Source organism: Diabrotica virgifera, chromosome 6 (genome assembly GCF_917563875.1).
Source record: "Diabrotica virgifera virgifera chromosome 6, PGI_DIABVI_V3a".
In the NCBI taxonomy this organism is placed as follows: domain Eukaryota; kingdom Metazoa; phylum Arthropoda; class Insecta; order Coleoptera; family Chrysomelidae; genus Diabrotica; species Diabrotica virgifera.
In genome coordinates this window covers 66,579,165-66,597,419 of record NC_065448.1, presented here as the reverse complement: position 1 = coordinate 66,597,419, position 18,255 = coordinate 66,579,165, and the positions used below count along the sequence as shown (strand labels likewise).

Below are 18,255 nucleotides of genomic sequence, written 5' to 3'. Positions count from 1 at the left end.
ACGTTACAAACGTCACATCTTTGATATTTTGTTTTTAAATAATTATTTTACCTTATTTTCTTTAATATTTCATTAATAATTATCTTCTTCTATTTGGTTTACCCATTTTCCCCTTTAATAAAAATCGGTTGGCGTCCATTCTATAATAGGCAACCCTATTTACATTGTATCTTCTCTCGTGTTCCATTATCGTTATTTCAAATTTCGGTCCAAGGTTCGTTGTCATGTCATTTTAATGACAGTGACAACCCCCATATCTCATTCTCAAAATGGAGGTGGAAATGTTTTAAAAAGCAGAGTAGCTCCAAAATTAAATCATTTTCATTCCAACAAATCATCTTCCTCTTGGGGTGAGCTACATATGGTTTTTTTTTTAATAATTTCTTACAGTCATTATGTTCCATCCATACCTAGTTTCTTATAACATTTTTTATAATATTTTTATCTAACCTTCAAATGTTCAACCATGTGTTTGGTTTCTATATTTCTTTTCATCTATTAATATGCACGTTTAGTTATCAAAATTTTAACTACTCTCCTCATCTCAATTCTATGTAATTTAACCTTGCCAATTACTATTTCTGAATACTATTTGGCAAAGGTACAATTTGGTTTTCTTCTTGATTGTTGATATGTGTTCTACTGTTACAGTTTTTTGGAAAGAGATCAACCTTTCCCTCTTCGGGAACCTAAGCCTCACATCACCGGTGATGCACACCTGAAGGCAAAGACAATGACATCCAGACTGCACAACCAATACCTCTAGCTGCAGGGGCCTTGCGCCGAAGATCCGCCCAGGCCTACGAGAAGTCTACAACAGCAGTACCATACGACATCAAGAAGATACCATCAGTTACCAAAAGCCATAAGTATAATCCAGAATTGTTAGTTTTTGGCAAGAATTTAAATACATTTGTTAATGCAATTTACTAAGTCATTTTATTTATTATATCTTTATGAACAATAAACATGAATAGTTAAAAACTATGTTTTGTTTGCTTCCATTCCAATTTTCAGAGTTCATTCTAAGGTTAGGACAAGACGAACACACACCTGAGTGACTGAGCTAAGCTAAGGGTGTAACGATGGCTATCTTGGTTAGTTGAGGTAATATTTTCGAATATTGTTTCAATTAGCTGGGGTAGTCCATCGCTTTTTCGTTACACTGGCGCACCAACGCACTTGTCTTATCTGAAGAATCGAGCTGTGAGTGTGTGGTTTGGTAGCAGACAAGAAGCATTAATAAATACTATTTTCTTATATTTCATTTTTATATTCAATTTTTGCAGTAAATCTATATATATTATCTATTTTGGTACTTTTTGACTACCTTTTTGACTAATTTTTATATATTTTCACATGTTATGGGTCAAAAAGTTTTACCAGTTTCAATAATTTAATTATATATTTCAGCATAATTGATTTAAAATACATTTACAGTTGCAAATATTGGTATTTTTAACTTTTGATACTTTTTACCTACTTTTTTTGGTTAATTTTTATGTTAGAACCTTGATAGTAATGTCCACATGGCATTTTTTTTCTGTTTTTTCAATTTAACCAGTTTTTTTGGTAGTTCTTCTTTAATTACTTTCATATTTTGTTGTAACTTTCCAAAACCCAAGAGAATTTTTCCATTTATTGTCATATTTTCTGTACTTTTTATACGTACTATTTCTTCTACGTTCTTTTCATAGGTACTTCTTTGTCCTCTAAAGTGCATTTAAATCTTGTTTTATTACTTATTTTCAATTACTTTTTACTTATTCTTATATTTCCTAGTTGTTTTCATATATTTATTACCAATTTTGTACAACTACCAAAAAATTTTGTTGTTTCCGTCGAACTTTCTGTTCGGATGGTATATACTACTTTACTTGTATAGTAAAGACTAGGACAATTTTCAAATTCTTTTCTTTCATTGAGGTATTTTATTCTTATTCTTCTTCTTTACGTATTCAGAATATTAATTTAAATCATTCTTCTTCTTCTTGTGTTGAATCTCAAAAAATTTTTTGTTCGTAAAGCATGATATTTTACATTTTTCAATTTTTTGCATTAGTGCACTTATATTAATTATGATAAACATCATATTTAACATCTTTTTTATTTAACAATGCCCTATTTATCTATATATTATTGTTTTATTATTTTATTTTGGGTGTTGTACTGATTTTTGATACAGATTAGCACAAAAGCCTCATCCGGCACTTATAAGTTGTGTATGGCTTATATATAGCTGCATAGACACCTAGTGTTTTTTTTTTCTAGGGTACATATAAGTTATCCATAGGGTTGGGCCAGATCTATTGAGTCTGAGTTCCGTTTTTTTGGTCTTAATGTCTGTTGATATAAAGTTTAATGCTGTATATTATTTTTAGGATGATGTCTTTTATAAATTTTCTCTTTTGAAGTTAAAATAATTCTATGCATCTCTACTCTTCATGAGCCTCTGGTGTAGAATTATGGCGCTTTGAAGTATGATTGTAGTTTAGCTACTAGCATTTGTTATTTTCCATCTTTGCAAATCATATTTATGCATTTTTATACATATATTTTGTTCTTTAGTGTAGATCCCTGGTATGCATTTGATGGAAGTAGCATTTGCATTATGTATCATTATCTCTCTCTTTATTAACTCATTGGTTAAGTCTTGTATGACTAGCTTTATGCAGTTCTTTTAAACCCTTTGGTGTAGAACTTTGTCTTATTTGGCTTTCCATGTAGTTGGTACTTATTTTTTTTAATGGTTTATCTATAGTTGCACTTGCATTTCTTTTCATTATATTATACTTATATTATCTTTACCTACTTATATGCTTTTACTTGATTATTATTATTATTACCTTACTTTCCGTACTCGTTATCCAGGGTACTGGTGTTTTGTTATGAGATTCACTTCTTAGTAGCTCCACTAGCTATTGATTTATTTTATTAAGGGTGTGATATCCATTATATTTACTTTTTGGTTATATGCCTTCTATATTATATAAATACCTGAATATTTGCAATTCATTTTTATAAATAACAACATTATTTGGCTTAGGTCAACTTATTTACCTTTAATTATTACTTACTTGGATTTTTAGTTGAATTTGATTAATACTTACACTTTATACTATAAATCTTTATAATTTTAAATTGATTTTATACTTTTTAAAGTACATTTATTTTTATCCAGAGATAGATATTCTCTGATGTCATTTATTTATAATGAATAAATATTTTACAGTGTGATGAATACTACAATTCATTGGGTAATATTTTTATTTTCCCCAGAGCAACATCTGAAAATTATTTTGGTACTTTAAATTTTTTTATGATTAATAACACTAGTCAACAAAAAAACAAAAAAAAATTGCGACTGACGTTAAAATAGCTGTACCGGGGAGTTTAAAGCGTCCTGAATGCGAATTAAAACACTAAAATTTTCCACCATGTATAGATTTTGAATTATCTTCTTCTTAAGGTGCCGTGCATTTATGCGTAGGGGTCCACGCATACATTGTCTTGTCAGGCGAAATGTTAGATGTTGAGTTATTGAATGTATCAAATATTGCTGTTTATTATAAAATTTTTTTTATAATATACACACATAAGTTCAGAACTAGAAACAAAAACCATAGTAAGTCTTTTTTACACAATTTTCTGCCTATCCCAATTTTCCCAATACAAACACACATTTTATCCTGCATAGTAAAAAACTAGGATAGCTCCTGGTTACGGTTCCTAAATATTGTAAGTTTTACTGGCTAGTAAATTCCACTTTAAAAAAATCTATTATTTTAATGTAGAACCTAGAGTTAAGCATGTTCTTTGGGCAAGTGAAGATCTCGAACTAAATCATGTAATTCGGCTTGTTGGATGCAATAAAGGTGCTTTTTCGTCGCTTTCAGGAAAATAAGAATCATTCTTTTCTGATACATCATCGGGTTTACTTTTATAGCCATACATTTCCAAATCTTCTTCCCAATTTGCCGGGGGTCCTGGAACTGGTAAATCTTCTCCATGGAAAACCGGTTTTATTGCTGAGATAATATCTGGATATTCAATTTGATGCTTGCCTTTCCTTGGAAACCCAGACACTTTTGTCATGCAGAAGTAACAGTCGTTAAAACAGTTTAGAACTAATAAGTTTAAATGGGTAGGTTTACTGATTAAGGATTACCTTTGGTTTATTCTTTATTTAAATGTTAATGTGTTATTCGTAGACATTAGATATCCCAGTGTTGTCAAAGTATGCACAATTTTTAGGAAAAACGTTAGTTTGATAACATCACTCACCGATATATCACAAATGACTGTTTTAAAAAAATTTTAGTAAAATACTCATAACTCAAAAATAGTAACTAACTTTTTTTGAAAAAATCATAACATCTTACGTGTTAGGAACTTTTTATCATCATATTCATATTCAGAGAGCAAAAATTAACAAAAAACAGCATTTTGCATTCCAGTCGCAAATTTATTGTAAACTAGTGTAATTTATATTAACTATATACATTGACTTAATGATTACTTTATTATCAGTATTTATTTTTGATTTGTTTTGAACGATTACTACTGCATATATTTATTTCTGGTTAGAACTATGATTTCTTGTTTTCCTTGAGAAAAATTTCTCACCTGTGTTCGAAATTTTTCTGATGAGTGGAGGGAGTGTGTAACATTCCTGTTTTCTTTGAGAAAAATTTCTCACGTGTGTTCAAAATTTTTCTGATGGGTGAGAGGAGTGTGTAACGTTACAAACGTCACATCTGTGATATTTTGTTTTTAAATAATTATTTTACCTTATTTTCTTTAATATTTCATTAATAATTATCTTCTTCTATTTGGTTTACCCATTTTCCCCTTTAATAAAAATCGGTTGGCGTCCATTCTATAATAGGCAACCCTATTTACATTGTATCTTCTCTCGTGTTCCATGTTCGTTATTTCAAATTTCGGTCCAAGGTTCGTTGTCATGTCATTTTAATGACAGTGACAACCTCCATATCTCATTCTCAAAATGGAGGTGGAAATGTTTTAAAAAGCAGAGTAGCTCCAAAATTAAATCATTTTCATTCCAACAAATCATCTTCCTCTTGGGGTGAGCTACATATGTTTTTTTTTTAATAATTTCTTACAGTCATTATGTTCCATCCATACCTAGTTTCTTATAACATTTTTTATAATATTTTTATCTAACCTTCAAATGTTCAACCATGTGTTTGGTTTCTATATTTCTTTTCATCTATTAATATGCACGTTTAGTTATCAAAATTTTAACTATTCTCCTCATCTTAATTCTATGTAATTTAACCTTGCCAATTACTATTTCTGAATACTATTTGGCAAAGGTACAATTTGGTTTTCTTCTTGATTGTTGATATTATGTGTTCTACTGTTACAGTTTTTTGGAAAGAGATCAACCTTTCCCTCTTCGAGAACCTAAGCCTCACATCACCGGTGATGCACACTTGAAGGCAAAGACAATGACATCCAGACTGCACAACCACCACCTCTAGCTGCAGGGGCCTTGCGCCGAAGATCCGCCCAGGCCTACGAGAAGTCTACAACAGCAGTACCATACGACATCAAGAAGATACCATCAGCTACCAAAAGCCATAAGTATAATCCAGAATTGTTAGTTTTTGGCAAGAATTTAAATACATTTGTTAATGCAATTTACTAAGTCATTTTATTTATTATATCTTTATGAACAATAAACATGATTAGTTAAAAACTATGTTTTGTTTGCTTCCATTCCAATTTTCAGAGTTCATTCTAAGGTTAGGACAAGACGAACACACACCTGAGTGACTGAGCTAAGCTAAGGGTGTAACGATGGCTATCTTGGTTAGTTGAGGTAATATTTTCGAATATTGTTTCAATTAGCTGGGGTAGTCCATCGCTTTTTCGTTACAAATGTCAATATCATTTTTGATTAAAAGATGGTTTAGAAAGAATAGAATCCACTCAACATTCATTTAATTAAGAAACAACAACAACAATAACAAAAAGAAAACTATTTGGAATTATAAATATTAATAGTTACATTAGCACACCTTTAGCCACGCACCATTTACTGTATAGTTCATAGGTGTTTTCATACCTCTCCTTGCTTTTTTCAGGAATTTTTCCTTCAGTAGTTCTCTCTGCAGCTACCCGCAGTTCTGGTGGCGTACATTCAAATTCACTGTCAGACATTTTTGTAAAGTAAACACAATTTGATTATATGTACAATTAATGGCGTCGTGTATCGCCTAAATGTCAGATTCAACAAACTTGTTTTGTTACCTAGCAACGATCTCACAGGTTAAAATTACTTAAAATAATTCATCTTATCACATAATGAAAATGGATACAGATATTTGAAACGAAATTATTATTGGTAGATTGTGAGTATTAGAAATCCATAAACTACTAACCGATTGTGAATAAAATAGTACACAAACCTCGCGGGAAGTCATTCTAGCCTCGCGTCTATCTTGCCGCTCGGCTGAAATAGAGTACTTTCCCGCTAGGTATGTAATATACTATTACGTTTATATCTTGTTTACTAAAAATTTTGACATTATCATTTATTTTAGTGACAGTGACATTAGTACGTTTTGTTTATGTTAATTGGAATTTATAACTAATATTGTGTTTATTTTCCAAGTTATATTGTGTTAAATATGTTATAACATATTAGTATAGTTATATGATTATATTTATATATAGTTAAATGTAAATATACATTATAACTATATATATGAAATACGTCAACCGACAACAGCCATTTCCTATTTATTAAATTCACTGACAGTAGGTACAAATTTAAACTTATAATTTTTCGGAAACGAATAGAATTTATATTGACTATTTCTAGTTCTATTTTTACAATAAATAAGAATTTGGTAATAGTAGGCAACTAATTATTCAGCCACGTACTAGGGGTAAATATCATTTAGGTATTTTTGTAAATTATTATAATTTAAATTTCGAGTAGTTGATAATTAAATTTTTACTAATTAAAATAAAAAAAGGTCGTAGAAAAAGTATAGTATTCTACTCGCATGTAATGGCTATTACTCACTCTGATGAATTACGACACTCGCCTACGGCTCGTGTCGCAAACTTCATCATCGTGAATAATAGCCATCATTATATGCTCGTTGAATAATATACTATTATTCATCATCTTCAATACAGCCGTTCAATCCTAGTGAATTATGGCAATGCCGGTTGCCGGCGCACAAAGTAATCAATCCTTTTTTCAGGTGAATTATTTCTGTTTCGTTTATGTCTTATAGATCTATATGTGTCTTTGCAGCATTGATTATGTATTTTAAAGCTTTTCGGTTTTTGCATATTTTCTCAGATTCTATCATTTTCATTATTTTTATGTCTTTCTTTATCTGGTTTAACCATCTTATCCTGGGTCTTCCTCTTTTCCTTGGTCACCGGGGTGTGTGATTCTTTTTATTTTTTAGTCGCTTCTCATTATGTGACCTGTCCATTCTGTCATCTTGATTTTATGTATCTTGCTATGTTCTTCTCTCCCATTTCTTATTTAATTTATTCATTAGTTTTCATTTCTGCTTCTCCGTGGCTTGTTCTTTTTGGTCCCAATATTCATCTCAATATTTCTCTTTCTACTATGCTTAAATCTTATTCATCCTTTTTGTGAGCGTCGTGGTTACCATTAAATACTTGATAAAATAACTGTTCTGATCAGTGTCTTTAGAATAGAATAGAAATATGCTTTATTATCACTGAAAATTTTTACAATTTTATGGACAAAGCTTACATACAGTCAAAAGGAAAATAATATCAACAACAAATAACAAATAACAACTACAATTTAATAAAATTAGAAAAATCTTCAATATACCGTAAATAAGATATAAAACCAAAGACAAAAACAATTAATTGCAAAATTTATATACATTGCAAATTGAAAATTGAACATACTTACAACAAATAAAATACAACATTAGGAAATGACAGTTTAAGCTACTGCGTATGAAACCCAATTTTCTTAGTTATTCATTAAGAAATTCTTTTATTGAATAATATGGTCTTTTAGATAGGTAAGCTTTTGTCAGTTTACAGAATTTTGGGAAAGATGTTGCAGATTTAAGTTGTAAAGGCAGATGGTTGTAAATTTTTTTTGCGGAATATAATGTAGATTTCTTTACTAACTCAGTGCATGGGATCGGTAAATAAATATCAAAAATTTAATTTCTGGTGGAGTAAAGATGATTGGGACTTGTTGGAAAGGCATGAAGGTGTTTACGAATTAAACAAACCGTTTCTAGGATATATAAAGATGGAAGTGTTAAAATTCCATGCTTCCTAAAGTAACTTCTGCAATGTGTAGATCTTCTGAGGCCAAACAGATACCTTATTGCTCTTTTTTGCAATTTAAAAATAACATCAAATTGAGCAGCTGTACTAGAACCCCAAAAAGGAAGACCATATCCAAGATGAGACTCGAATAACGAAAAATATGTTATTTTAGAAGATGCTAAATTGAGTTCCCTTGAGACAGACCTTATTGCATAGCAACCTGAGGCGAGTTTCTTACTTAACGAATCGATATGAAGGGACCATTTGGGTTGCTGTCTAAAAAAATACCAAGAAATTTTACAGAATCAACGGTACTGATCTGGCTGTTATTAAGAGGCAAAGGTTAAAGAGCTCCTTTATAGGATATTGCTACTGTTTTATATACATTAAAAGAGAGTAAATTAGAGTCCGACCAGGTCTTTATCGTCAGTAGATCCGAAATTATAATTTCATGAAGAGATGCTATAGTTGAGTTGCTCCAAGTGATACTGGTATCATCAGCAAAAAGAAAAATTTTCCCATCAATTTTTAAATGTCATGTCATTTATAAAGATAAGGAACAGAAGAGGACCCAACACTGAACCTTGCGGTACTCCATATACAATGTTGTTGAGACTAGAGTCAGTATCATTTGCTCTAACTAGTTGTTTCCTATTATTCAAGTAGGATCGGAACCAATTCAAAGAAATACCTCTAATTCCATAAAAAATTATTTTTTTAATCAAGATGTCGTGATTTACACAATCAAAAGCTTTGGCATAGTCACAGAAAACAGTGGCAGTATAAAGATTATTGTTTAGTGCTTGATAAACCTCATGTACTACAGAAAACATGGCATCGGTTGTACATCTATTAGTTAAAAAGCCGAATCGATTTTGAGATAAAATATTGTTATCAACGATAAAGGACATGAGTCGAGTTTTAATGAGTCTCTCAATAATTTTGGAGAGTACCGGTAGTAAGGCAATAGGTCTATAGTTGCAGGCATTAGATTTTTCGCCACCCTTATGAAGAGGAATAATAATGGCTGTCTTTAGGCACTCTGGAAATTTACCTTTTTCGAAGGAATCATTAATTAGTGAGATGAGGATTTCCAACACATTTCCTGTGAGATTAGAGAAAATTTTTATAGATAGTCCATCAGTACTACAGGATGATTTGCTTTTGATACTATTGATTGTTTGGGTCAGTTCAGAGTTATCGACTGGTTTTAAAAAGAATGAATTCGAGGCGTTTCCTGGAATTAGGGAGATAGGAAATGGGATCTTTTTGCGGCAAAATAGTTAATGTTATATTTTTACTCACATTAACGAAATAATCGTTTAGACTCTCAGGATTTGGAAGGGAAAATGATTGAGCTGTGTGAGTTTTATTTCGAAGATCGTTTATTATAGACCAGGTTTCTTTTGCAACACTTTTAGGGCTTCCCAGACGATTTTGATAATAGGCTTTTTTAGCTGATTTGACAAGTTTTAGATAAGTTGTCCTGTACTTCGTGATATATTCAGTGACAGAAACATTGGTAGTAAATTTCTTGATGTATAGAAGTGAACGCATATTCTTGGCTGATATGCGGATACCTTTCGTAACATAAGGTTTTCGATGTTTTGGCTTAATAGGAATTAAAGGAAATGCCTTATTGAAGATGCGGATAAGCTTATCTAGAAAAACACTGAAATTATAGTCCACGTCCATAGAAGCAAACTGCCACTCAGAAGTTAAGCATAAATTTTGGAATTTACGAAAATTCTGGGCGGACAAAATCCTACCTAAACGTCTGGGTTTTGAGGACGGTTTGCTGAAGGTGTTAAACTTCGTATACACTGCTTCATGATCAGATAGTCCCGCATTAATAACTGTAGAGCAGACATCAAGGGGTGAGAAATCTGAGAAAATATAATCGATTATGGTAGATGTAGTTTTTGTTAATCCTTGTAGGAGAATTAACGTGCATTGAGAGACCATACGATTCAAATATGTTGACCAGGAACACTTGGGTAGCACAAGAAGCAGCATAATTAATGTTAAATTCACCGCATAGAATTTTTCTGCTTTTATGAGGCAGGTCATCTAACAAATTTAGCAGGTTCTGAAAAAATAGTTCCACGGTAGAGTCAGGTGATCTATAAATGCAAATAATGTAAAGATTAAGATTTTTATTATAAACTAAGGAAAACTCAAAGACGGATTCACTTAACAAAAAGTCATATTTTGTTACCGGAGAAAAATCATTATTTCTAGAGAGAATTAGGGTGCCTCCATGAGCCGAACTTGGACGATCATACCTTGCAATTGCGGTATATTTTTTTTCAGAAAAAGGCTCGTTGACTTCAAGCCAGTGCTCTGTAACCGCAACTATCGGGGGAAATCCTAATTCCTCCAGAAACAAAAATAATTCATCAGTTTTATTTCTTATAGAACGAATATTAATCAGAACCATGCCAAAGTTTTCATCACTAAAATAATTTAAGGTTTCTAGTCCCTCAGAATACGTCGTGTTGTTTAAAAATTTTGCTTTGGAGAGCCAGTGGATTAATAACTTCGGTGGCATTCCCTTGACTTTTGTAGGTGTATAATTCTTTCCGAACTGAGGTAGGACCTATAAGCGGCAAGATCAGCTTCCACTTCAGCTGGACCAATTCCGTAGGCATGGTTAAATTCTAGAAGAACTTTTGTTAGTTCTTCGGCCTTAGTAGGTAGTCCTTCGGAAGCCAAAAATAGTTTCACGCTGGTGTTGGTGTATCCACCATAAAATACAGAAGAAGGCTGGTCGTGAAGAAAAGCAGGATGTTGTTTAATTGCTTTTAAGATATCCGGTTCCCTTAATCTTGCAAGAAGGTATCGGCTCTTCGAGTTATTAGTTAGTCTAACTCTTAGTGGTGTTAAAGGATCCAAACTCATGGATGGTTCCAAAGTATCTTTCTTAATTAAATTGATATGGGAACGGAAAGGCTCTTTGGATTTGCAAACTGTGATGGCATGCTTGTCTGTAAATATATTTGTGTTTTCAACATCATTTTTGTTGTTGAACTTTTACATTCTGATTTTTGTTGTTCTGCTGATATTTTTTGATCTGAATAATTGTCTGTTCCTTCCAAAAGCTTGAATACTCTTCAGGTCTCTCCTGTATTCTATCTTTGCTGCCTTTTCCTATTGTTTCTCTTCTGTAGTTAAAATTATTGAAATTTATATTTTGCCTTTATTATTAGTCTCGATCCACATTCCCCATTTAATTTCATGTATTTGGTTTTGTTTTCATTAATTACTAATCCTACCTTTTTTGATTTTACATCTAGCTTGTTTATGGTATTTATTAAGTCTTCTCTTTTCTCTGCTATAAATGTTAAATCATCCGCATAGGGGATAATTTGTATTCCATTCAGCATTATATCCTTTCCGTTTAGCTTTACTTCTCTCAAGACATGCTCCAAAACTAGGTGTTAACTAGGTGAAAACTAGGTTCAGAGGTCTAATATCAACTTCGTCCCTGAAATTTGATTTTAGCTTTGGAATTCTGCAGGCATATGTGCTGTAGTTATATCAGTTTGTTTAAAATTATTATCTTCCTTAATGCCCTACCCATTTTGGTTCATTTTTTGGAGTCAAAGGTAATTCTGAAGTCAATAAAAGTTATGTGTAGGATCTAATTCTAACCCCTCTATCTTTGTATTATTTGTTCTACTGTATGTATTACGTTTGTTGTTGATCTTCCTCGACGGAAACTGTTCTGATAATCTCCTATTAGGTATATTCTCTGTCATCGCTTTTAGTTGATGATTTACTGGATTGGGTACGATGTTGAAGGCTAATAGTCCAAGTAATGAAGCTTAAAATAGGACAAAACCTCGCAATTTTTACAGAATGGATCAAAATCTAAATCATGCCGAAAGGCGCTTTTACCATGGGGGTGGTTGCCACCCCATCTCGGGGGTGAAAATTTGTTCTTATATTTTAATCGCAAAAGTTGGTAGAAAACGTTCAGTCTAAGTAGAAAAGGTTCTATACATTTTTTTGATAAAATTGATAGTTTTCGATTTATTCGCTATCGAAAGTATTAGTTTTACATCGAACAGTTTAAAAGTTTTCTACTAATAACTCCAAAAGTTTTCGTTTTATTAAAATAACTTTACTTAACAAAAATGTACCCTTTGAAAAAATAAACAAAACCGTTTTTTTTTTAATTTTCTTTAAGACCAATAGTAATCGAGCTATGTTTTATTATATGATGGCTCTTTCTCGTAAAATGCCAAATATTGTAGTTTCAAAGTCAAAAGTCGGGAAGACTATGCATTTTTCGAGAATAACTTATATAAGCTAATTCAAAGTACTTAAAAATGTCTATCTCCAGAAATAAAAAAGAGTCTCTAGCTTAAAAATTAAGTGACTTATAATAAAAAGAATAACAGTCCCTATTATTTTCAGCGAAAAAGTGATCGCAAGCAACCCCCTAATCACCACCCTAATTAAAATTAATCATTGGCCCTAGTTCGTCTTTTTCATTTATGTATTATTAATAGGTTTTAGAAGTTTGACTGGCTTAAAATGATTAGTTTTTAAAAAACTGGAGTTAAAAGTGAACGAGAAATTTTTGTAGTTTGGAAAAAATGGTATTTTCTTCAGAATAGCAAGATTAGCATCAGAGATATGAAAAAATGTTTAATACGAAATTGTAGCTTATTTAATTCCCAATATGGTTTACAAAAAGTTTTTCTATGGTAAAAATTGAGTGAGCTATTAACAATTAAAACTTGTAATGACATGCAAAAACCACCTTTACCAACCCTTTCAAAGTCACCTCTTTTTGCGACTGAAAATTTTAAAAAGATTTAATATTAGCAGTCTTATAGATCTTGTAAAAATCAATTAAATTATTTTTACCAAACTTTCTAAGATAAAAAATAAAAAAGTTACGGTTAAAAAATCAATATATTTAAAAAAAAAAAGAAGAAATCAAATTGGAAGCATAATAATGTAAGTTAACGGTGTTTTTAGTCATTGGCCTTATTCATTCTTATCTATTTATGTATTATTAATATATTTTAGAAGTTTGACTGGCTTAGAATGATAAGTTTGTAATAAACTGGAATTAAAAGAGAATAACGAATTTTTGTATTTTGGTAAAAAATTCCAGTTTTTTCAGAATATAAAGATTAGCATCAGAGATAGGAAAAAATGTTTTAATATAAAATTGTAGGTTATTTAACTCCCAAGAACTTGGCTTGAAAAATTTTTTCTACGGCAAAAATTGAGTGAATCATAAATGAGTAAGTATACCGAAAAACACCGAAATGACATTCGATAGCGAATAAATCGAAAAGTATTAATTTTATCAAAAAAATGTATAGAGCATTTTTTGCTTAGAATGACTGGTTTTATCAACTTTTGCTGTCAAAATATAATAAAAAAATCCACCCCCTAGATGGGGTGGCAGCCATCCCCATGGTAAAAGCACCTTTAGGCACCATATAGATTTTAATCGTTGGACTATCCACTACTTATTCTCTTTTCAAGCAAATCGATCTACTCTGTAAAAATTGCGAGGTGAAAAGCTTCGGTTCCTGGCCTATAAGGAGTGTGGGACCGTGCAAGTTCGGCAAAGCGACCTCTATTTCTACGCTCTGTACTTTTATTCGCACTTTTAATTATATTGGCCAATTATATTAGTCCTGGTTGCTGGATAATTGTCAAGACCATAGTCCAAAAAAATAATAAGAAGAAAAAAATAAGATGCAGGTTATGTTTAGCAAACGTAAACAATTGTATGTAGTAAATAAAATCCGTTATTAAAATGCAGTATTGCAAGCAATAGTACATTATATACCGCGGGACTGAAGTAGTACATTTAATCCTGAAGGTAAAGTACCTGAAGGATTAAATGTACTTCAGTCGCAAGGTATATACGATACTTTTCGTACTTCCGGTATGATTTTATTAATTATTTCAATAATTTCAATCAGTTTTTTCTCTCTTCAACTCATTTAATAAACTGTCTTTAAAATAAGTTACCATAGTAACATTGCGTTGTGACAGTTATAATTTAGAAACATTGTCATTACTAGTGTCATTGTAAAGAAACATTGTTATTGATAATTATTGGTATCATGAGTGAAGAAGGTGTATCTGATATTGATAAAAGAGCAGCCGAAGTAGGTGAAGAATTGTTACCACCGAAATCTAGAAAACTATACGAGCAGCAGTACGATGCTTTTAAAAAGTGGTGCCGCTTAAAAAATGTGAGACAACCTACTGAAAATGCGCTGTTAGTCTACTTCGATGATAAATCAAAAGCGGTTTGTGCCTCAACTCTCTGGGCACATTACTCAATGCTGAAATCGGTTATTAACATTAGAGAAGATATTGATATAAGTAAATTTCCAAAATTATTAGCTTTTTTGAAGAGAAGAAATGAGGGATTTAAGCCAAAGAAGTCAAGAATTCTCACGTCTGAGCAGGTAGATCAGTTCTTACGGGAGGCTCCGGATGATAAATATTTAATGCTTAAGGTAAATTTGGAAATTTGTTTATATTCAGAAATTTTAAGAAATCAATTTTTTTGTAGGTTGCACTTATTTTGGGCGTTGCGGGAGCTTGTCGTGGAAAAGAGTTGGTTGATTTAGAAATCGACGATGTGAGAGATTTGGGCGATTCCTTCCTAATTGCGATTAGAAACACCAAAAATAAAATTGACCGAAATTTTGTGATCAAAAATTCAGAAAACAGTGCCATCAGTTTTGTGGCGATATTTCGGAAATATGTGGCATTGCGAAAGACAGGGACAACTCATTCAAAATTTTTTGTTCAATACATCAACAAAGAATGTACTACGCGAGTAGTAGGAAAAAACATGTTTGGTACAATTCCACGGCAAATAGCAGCTTTCTTGAAATTAGAAAATGCGACGTCTTATACGGGACATTGTTTTAGACGCACATCTGCGTCTTTGTTAGCTGATTCGGGAGCAACAATAGACGTGCTGAAGAGACATGGAGGATGGAAATCCTCCAACGTGGCCGAGGGATATATTGAATCGTCTATTAAAAATAAACAAAAAATTTCAGATAAAATATTTGGTCAAGTCGCCGATTCGTCCACTATAGTTATGCCACAGTCCTCATTCTCGCTTCCTGTTTCCGCAGGATCTTCGAAACAAACACCAGTTCAATATGAAAAGGACCTATCTGTTACTCGTCAGTTACCTGCTGCATTAACCCAGGAAAGACTGGTCAATATGACGAACTGTCACAATATTAATTTGAATATTAACGTTAATTACCATTCTAATTAATTATATTTTTCAATAAAATATCCCTTAAATTCGTTTGTTTGTGATTTAATCGTTCCGGGAGTTTCGTCAATATTTAATCCCGGAGGGATTAAATGTGACACTTTAGTACCTGTCACAAGGGAGTGAAGTTGTCACTTTAGGCCCGGAAGTACGAAAAATACAATTAATTAAATTTATCTTTATATAATAATTGCATATCATATCAATATTGTGGAGCAATATATAATTTTTCTAAGTCAATGACAGAAGGTATGAAATATACGTCAATTTGACAATTTCAATTGACAATATGAATTATTTAAGATAGTTGCAATATTTCTCCGCGACTCGCGCACGGTCGTTTCTCGTTTCCCTTTCCAAGTACTTGCACACCGCGAATAGTTGAAACATTTCTGTTTTGTCCATTTTTGTGTATTAGCGTGATTAACCATGTCGTCCAGTCTCCCGGTATGCCTTCCTTGTCCCATATTATTTGTTTCTTTAGTTAAAACGAGATAGATAGAGGTGATAATCTTAACTTAAAATTACTTAATGAAGAAGAAGTCGAATAAGTATTTCTTTCATATTTAACGGTAAATATTTATAACCTTATTATTTAATAATTTCGTTAAACTCTTAAAGTTCTTAACAAAAATGTCAAAGAAATATTCCTCATCGTCCATGCAAAAGATCTTTTTAGAAATAAAATTATCTACTTTTAGATCATCGCTCAAAGCGAAGTATTAAAATAGTACATTTGCAATGCAGAGTAAGTGTAAGAGTATAATGTATTTTAATAATAAATTGAAAATGACGTTAGACATCTTTAATAAGCACTTTATATGCTTCCAAGTTTATGTTTAAATTTACCGTTTATATTGAAATGGTGTTATTAAGTTATGCATGTAGGATAAGGATTTTATATAAAATAAGAGTATTTCCCCAGAGTTTGTTTTCAAATTATGGTTTTTAAAATATTAATTTTTATCTTTTATTTCCATTTCTTCTTTTCATAAAATACAATATACTAACCAAATTTGAATCTGTGCTTAGGTCAAATCTTAAAATTTGTCCGTTATTAACGCGTTTATCAACTTTTTAGCTTTGATAATTCGCGTGATGACAGCGATTGTAATTTTCAATTAGAATTGTCATCGCACTCCGCTTACAGACCAGGGTAAAGTAACGATTTTCCGAAGACACTCTTTACTCTCCAACAACTGCTTTAAATAAACATGTTGATAACAATACGTAGTAAGCAAAATATGCAAAAGCGTAAACCTCGTATTTACTTATACACAACAAATAAACAATGTTACATCGCTATAACTTGATCTTAAATACTGAAGATGAAGATCATCAAATTATGTTGAAAAGTGAGACAATTTTACCCTAGGAAATCCTTTAAAATAAGAGTTTTAGCTTCTTTAAAGAGTAAAAAAGGTTCTTTAAAAGTAAAATATTGCAAAACCTCTAAATTTTAAAGAACCGCCTGGATTGACATGAATTTTGTCAAAGTAAAATAGTAATATTGTGCCGAAGTGTACTTTTGCCCTAGGGGTTAGTTTAACCCCCTTTTGGGGTGAAAAATATATGTTCTCGAAATAAGTCCGGAAATGGATAAAATGACTAATTGTAAGCAACTTTTGTTTTATAAAGTTTTTTCGCCAAAATAATAATTTTCGAGTTATTTGCGAGTGAATATGTTAATAATTTTTCTACAAAATAAACTCGTTTTCAGACGGTTTTTCGCAAATAACTCAAAAAGTAAGTATTTGGTCGAGAACAAAATTTTTATCGAAAATATAGCAAGTAAAAAAGTGAAACACATGGTATATATATATTAGGTCACTATACCTAGTAGAAGCAGAGTTATAGCTAATGAAAATAAGGTTCATACTCGTCAAATTCTAAATCGAATATTTGAACATGCCATAACCAAAAAACGAAGCAATTTTTTGGAGAAAACTCATTTTAACTTTTTTAAAGTGTTTAAAAAATGCCCTTTTTTATTAAAAAAAAAAAAAAATTTTAACATCAAAAGTTAACAAGTTAGGCTCAAAATAAATTTGGTCCTTTTTTTGGTAAGAAATCGGGAAAATCACCCCCTAATTAGCATTTCAAATGAACTTAATTGTTACCACTTCACAAGTTTTTTGCTCGCGTACGTATTGATCATATAATCTGTAAGTTTCATCGGTTCAAAGTCATTATTTTTGAAAGAGCTCTAGTTAAAAGGGTTTGAACCAGTCACTTATTACGAGTGTATGCAAACTAAGAAACACCGAATCTTAACCAATTTTTGTTTTACAGAAAAACAAAAAAATACAAAAATATTCAGAGAAGTAAAGCTGACTTTTTTTTGTTGTTTGAGATTTTTTGTATCTCTAACAATTTTTAATTTATTTTGAAAAAAGCATTTTTTTTAATTAAATTTTTAAAAAATTTTACTTTAATAAGCAAATAATAATAATTTACAAATTTTTTCAAAAATAAGCACTTAGAATCGATGAAACTTAGAGATCATATAAACACAACATAAGTAAAATAACTTGTGAAGCGGTAACTATTAATTTCATTTAAGTTGCTAATTGGGGGGTGACATTCCTGATTTTTTTTTGCCAAAACAAAAGGGACCAACTGTATTTTGAGCGTAACTTGCTTACATTTGATGA

General features: G+C 31.3%; 1 long non-coding RNA gene across 1 annotated transcript; it reads right to left on the bottom strand.

The window, feature by feature from the left end:
* Positions 1-666: 666 nt before the first annotated feature.
* LOC126887191 (uncharacterized) lies at positions 667-5,896 on the bottom strand. The gene is made up of 2 exons (XR_007698977.1): positions 5,460-5,896; positions 667-718 (listed from the first exon to the last, which is right to left on the bottom strand). It is a non-coding gene; the product is annotated as an uncharacterized LOC126887191 (long non-coding RNA).
* Positions 5,897-18,255: the final 12,359 nt, after the last annotated feature.